Genomic DNA, 6,116 nt, shown 5'->3' on the forward strand with positions numbered 1-6,116 from the left:
GGCGGTCTTGGCTAATCTTTCAGTCTTAAAGTGAAGTGGGGCTATAGTTCGCCCCAGAAGCTCGAAAGTGAGCGTTCAAAAAGTTTTCCTGTGTCCATTTCACTTCGAACCAAAGCCATCAAGAGTTAGTTTAGAGTCCCAGGGACTGGAAAATATCCCGTAAGTGCCGAAAAATCGAGACAAAGTTTGGCAAAATAAATAAGCGCGTAAGGCCGTCTCGGCTACTCTTTTAGTGTTAAAATAAAGTGGGGCTCTATTTCGGCCCAGAAGCTCCAAAGTAAGGGTTCAAAAAAATTTGCTGTGTCCATTTCACTGGCCATGAACATGAACATGGCCATCAGGAGTTAGTTTAGTGTTCCCGGGACTGGAATATATCCCCCACGTTCCGCGAAATCGAGCCGAAGTTAGTCAAAATCACGACTTGCGTAAGACAGACTCGGCTACTCTTACTCTTAAAAAGAAGTGGGGCTATATTTCGGCCCAGAAGCTCGAAGGTGAGTCTTCACAACGTTTTGCTCTGTCAGTTTCAATGCAAAGCAAGGCGATCAGGAGTTAGTTTAGAGTCCCCGGGACTGGAAAATATCCCCCAAGTTCCGGGATATCGATCCGAAGTTGGTCAAAATCACGATGCGCGAAACGCGATCTCGGCTATTGTTTCAGTCTTAAAGTGAAGTGGGGCTATATTTCGGCCCAGAAGCTCGAAAGTGACCGTTTAAAAAGTTACGCTTTGTGCATTTAACTGCAAACAAAGGCCATCAGGAGTTAGTTTAAAGTTCCCCGGACTGGAAAATATCCGCCAAGTTCCGGGAAATCGAGCTGAAGTTGGTCAAAGTCATGATGCCTGTAAGGCCGTCTCCGCTACTCTTTCAGTCTTAAAGTGAAGTGGGGCTATATTTCGGCCCAGAAGCTGCAAAGTGATCGGTAAAAAAGTTATGCTCTGTGCATTTCACTGCAAACCAAGGCCATCAGGAGTTAGTTTAGAGTCCCCCGGGCCGGAAATTATCCCCCAAGCTCCGGGAAATCGAGCTGAACTTGGTGAAAATCACGATGCGCGTAAGGCGGTCTCGGCTACTATTTCAAGGTTAAAGTGAAGTGGGCTTCTATTTAAGCCCACAAGCTAGAAGGTGAGTGTTAAAAAAAGTTCTGCTCTGTCCATTTCTCCGAAAACCAAGGCCATAAGGAGTTAATTTAGAGCTCGCGGGACTCGAATATATCCGCCAAGCTCCGGGAAATCCACCCGAAGTTGGTCAAAATCACGATTCGCGCAAGACAGTTTCGGCTACTCTTTCAGTCTTAAAGTAAAGTGGGCTATATTTCGGGCCAGAAGCTCGAAAGTGAGCGTTCAAAAAGTTTCGCTGTGTCTATTTCAATGCAAACCAAGACGATCAGGAGTTAGTTTAGAGTCTCCGGGACTGGAAAATATGCCCCAAATTCCGGGAAACCGAGCCGAAGTTGGTCAAAATCACGATGCGCGCAAGGCGGTCTCAGCTATTCTTTCAGTCTTAAAGTGAAGTTGGGCTATATTTTAGGCCAGAAGCTCGAAGATGAGCGTTCAAAAAGTTTTGCTGTGTCCATTTCACTGCAAACCAAGGCCATCAGTAATTAGTTTAGAGACCCAGGGAGTGGAAAATATCCCCCAAATTCCGGGAAATTTAGCCGAAGTTGGTCAAAATCACCATGTGCGTAAGGCGGTCTCGGCTAATCTTTCAGTCTTAAAGTGAAAGGGGGCTATATTTCTGCCCAGAAGCTCGAAAGTGACAGTTCAAAAGGTCTTCCTGTGTCAATTTCACTGCAAACAAAGGCGAGCAGAAGTTACGTTAGAGTCCCAGGGACTTGAAAATATCCTGTAAGTGCGGGGAAATGGGGACAAAGGTTGTCAAAATGAAGATACGCGTAAGGCCGTCTCGGCTATTCGTTGAGTCTTAAAGTGAAGTGAGGCTCTACTTCGGCCCAGAAGGTCCAAAGTGAGCGTTCAAAAAAAATTGCTGTGTCCATTTCACTGCAAACCAAGGCAATCAGGAGATAGTTTAGAGTCCCCGAGACTTGAATATATCCCCTAAGTTCCGGGAAATCGAGCCAAAGTTTGTCAAACTCACGATGCGCGTAAGACGGACTCGGCTACTCCTTCAATCTTAAAGTAGAGTGGGGCTATATTTCGGCCCAGAAGCTCGAAGGTGAGCGTTCAAAATGTTTTCCTCTGTCCATTTCAATACAAACCAAGACGATCCGGGGTTAGTTTAGAGTCCTCGGGACTGGAAAATACCCCCCAAGTTCCTAGAAATCGATCCGAAGTTGGTCAAAATCACGATGCGCGTAAGGCGGTCTCGGCTACTCTTTCAGTCTTAAAGTGAAGTGTGGCTATATTTCGGCAAAGAAGTTCGAAAGTGAGCGTTGAAAAAGTTATGCTGCTTCCAATTCACTTCAAAGCAAGGTAATCAGGTGTTAGTTTAGAGTCCGCCGGATTTGAAAATATCCCTCAAGTTCCGGGAAATCGAGCCTAAGCTGGTCAAAATCACGATGCGCGTAAGGCGGTCTCGGCTACTCTTAAAGTCTTAAAGTGAAGTGGGGCTATATTTGGGCCCAGAAGCTCGAAGGTGAGCGTTCAAAATGTTTTCCTATGTCCATTTCAATGCAAACCAAGGCCATCAGGAGTTAGTTTAGAGTCCCCGGGACTAAAAAAATATCCCCCAAGTTGCGGGAAATCGAGCCGAGGTTGGTCAAAATCACGATGTGCGTAAGACGCTCTCGCTTACTCTTTCGGTCTTTAAGTGAAGTGGGGCTACATTTGGGCCAAGAAGCTCGAAAGTGAACGTTCAAAAAGTTTTGCTGTGTCCATTTCAATGCGAACCAAGGCAATCAGGAGTTCGTTTAGAGTCCGCGGGACTAAAATATATTCCCCAAGTTCCGGGAAACCGAGCCGAAGTTGGTCAAAATCACGATGCGCGTAAGGCGGGCTCGGCTACTCTTTTAGTCTTAAAGTAAAGTGGGGCTATATCTCGTCCCAGAAGCTCGAAAATGAGCGTTCAAAAAGCCTTGCTGTGTCCAGTTTACTGCAGACCAAGGACGTCGGGAGCCAGTTTAGAGTCCCCGGGAATGGAAAATATCCCCCAAGTTCCGGGAAATTTAGGCGAAGTTGGTCAAAATCACGACGCGCGTACGCGGTCTCGGCTACTCTTTCAGGCTTAAAGTGAAGTGGGGCAATATTTCGCCCCAGAAGCTCGAAACTGAGTGTTTAAAAAGTTTTGCTGTCTCAATTTCACTGCAAACCAAGGCCATCACGAGTTAGTATAGAGACCCAGGGAGTGGAAAATATCCCCCGAATTCCGGGAAATTTAGCCGAAGTTTGTCAAAATCACCATGGGCGTAAGACGGTCTTGGCTAATCTTTCAGTCTTAAAGTGAAGTGGGGCTATATTTCGCCCCAGAAGCTCGAAAGTGAGCGTTCAAAAAGTTTTCCCTTGTCAAGTTCACTTCAAACCAAGGTGATCAGGAGTTAGTTTAGGGTCCCCAGGACTGGAAAATATCCCCCAAGTTCCGGGATATCGATCCGAAGTTGGTCAAAATCACGATGCGCGAAACGCGGGTCGGCTATTGTGTCAGTCTTAAAGTGAAGTGGGGCTATATTTCAGCCCAGAAGCTCGAAAGTGACCGTTTAAAAAGTTACGCTTCGTGCATTTAACTGCAAAAAAAGGCCATCAGGAGTTATTTTAAAGTCCCCCGGACTGGAAAATATCCCCCAAGTTCCGGGAAATCGAGCTGAACTTGGTCAAAATCACGATGTCTGTCAGGCGGTCTCGGCTATTCTTTCAGTCTTCAAGTGAAGTGGGGCTATATTTTGGCGCAGAAGCTCGAAGATGAGCGTTCAAAAAGTTTTGCTGTGTCCATTTCATTGCAAACCAAGGCCATCAGGAATTAGTTTAGAGTCCACAGAACTGGAAAATATTCCCTAAGTTCCGGCCAATCCAGCCGAAGTTGGTCAATATCACCATGCGCGTAAGGCGGACTCGGCTCATCTTTCACTCCTCAAGTGAAGTGGGGCTATATTTCGGCCCAGAAGCTCGAAACTCTGCTTTCAAAAACTTTTGCTGTTTCAATTTCACTGCAAAACGAGGTCATCAGGACTTAGTTTATAGTCCCCGGGACTAGAAAATATCCCCCAAGTCCCGGGAAATCAAGCCGAAGATGGTCAAAATCACGATGCGCGTAAAGCGTTCTCGGCAACTCTTTAAGTCTTAAAGTGAAGTGGGGTTATATTTCGGCCAAGAAGGTCCAAAGTGAGCGTTCAAAAAGTTTTGCTGTGTCCATTTCACTGCAAAGCAAGGCCATCAGGAGTTAGTTTAGAGTCCCCGGGACTGGAAAATATCCCCCAAGTTCCGGAAAATCAAGCCAAAGTTGGTCAAAATCACGATGCGCCTAAGACGGTCTCGGCTACTCTTTCAGGCTTAAAGTGAAGTGGGGCTATATTCGGCTCAGAAGCTTGAAGGTGAGCGTTTAAAATGTTTTGCTCTGTCCATTTCAATGCAAACCAAGGCGATCGGGAGTTAGTTTACAGTCCCTGGGACTGAAAAATATCCCACAAGTTCCGGCAAATTGAGCCAAAGTTGCTCAAAATCACGATGCGCCTAAGGCCGTTTCGTCTATTTTTTCAGTCTTAAAATGAAGTGGGGCTATATTTCGACCTAGAAGCTCGGCACCGAGCGTGCGCTAATTTAATCTGTGTCGATTTCACTGAAAACTAAGGCAATCAGGAGGTAGTTTAGAGCTCCCAAAGCTGGAAACTATCCCCCAAGTTCCGGGAAATCGAGCCATAGAGGCTCAAAATCACGATGCGCGTAAGGCGGTCTCGTCTACTCTTTCAGCCTTAAAACGAAATGGGCTATATTTTGGCCCAAAGGCTCGAAAGTGAGCGTTCAAAAAGTTTTCCTGTGTCCATTTCACTGCAAACCAAGGCCAAGAGGAAATACGTTAGAGTCCCCGGGACTGTAAAATATCCCCCAAGTTCCGCGAAATCAAGCGGAAGTTGGTCAAAATCACGTTGCGCGCAAGGCGGTCTAGGCTACTCTTTCAGTTTTAAAGTGAAGTGGGGCTATATTTCGACCCAGCAGCTCGAACGTGAGCGTTCAAAAAGTTTTCCTGTGTCCATTGCTCGGCGAACCAAGGCAATCAGGAGTTAGTTTAGAGTCCCCGGGACTGGAAAATATCCCCCCAGTTCCGGGAAATGGAGCCGAACTTGGTCAAAATCACGATGCGCTTAAGACGGTCTCGGCTACTCTTTTTAAATTGTTCACTTTCACACTGGTTTGCTTGGGGTTAGCTTTTATTTATTAGCTAGGGAAATACCATAAAATATAATAGACTACGAAAGTCAGCTTTTGTAATTTAATTTTGCGGGATTTGATAGATCAACCTGGTGGAGTAGTGGTAAGAGAGGTAATGTTGGTATGCGAGAGGTACTGGGTTCAATACTGGGTGGCTATCTACAACTTTTGTTTTTCTTTAATTTAGTAGAAAAAAGATTAATTGATAGTTAAAAAAAATAATGTATCGCGAAAATGGCAACGACCGTTTACGAACGAGAAGTGCGTGGCCGAGCTGCAGAACATTCATTCCTGATGATTCATTCATTCATGATGTAGGCTTAAGCTACTTGTTCAAGGGTCGATATCACAGCGCCACACCACAGCTTTGTATAAATCAATATACACTTCCTTCGAATCTATATAGCGCACACGTGGCTGCATGCATGCACTCATAATGTAATTTGTCCCTGCTGCAGGGAGGCCAAATCAGTGAACACGGCCGTTCCAAAATATCTCGATATATACTGGATTACGATTGCGTTACAAGACGTCAACGCAATCATGTGGGAATATTTAACGTTCAGAATTGAGATATAGAGCGTTTCACAATAACGTCACAGCAGCCATGTTGGTGTTCCAAACCAATCCTGTGAGAGTTCAACTCTTTTCTTATGTAAACACTTTCTTTTGTTTCAATACATTTGCATGGCTGCTGGCCACGTGAGTGAAAACGCTCTATTTATTTATGTGCACTCGACATTCCTCCCCAAGACTTCCCCTATTTTAATCGCGATATTTTCCTGACATAGTAGCAAAC

This window comes from Orbicella faveolata, unplaced genomic scaffold, assembly GCF_042242905.1.
Source record: "Orbicella faveolata isolate gen_17 unplaced genomic scaffold, um_ofav_v1 contig_13, whole genome shotgun sequence".
NCBI classification, from domain to species: Eukaryota; Metazoa; Cnidaria; class Anthozoa; order Scleractinia; family Merulinidae; genus Orbicella; species Orbicella faveolata.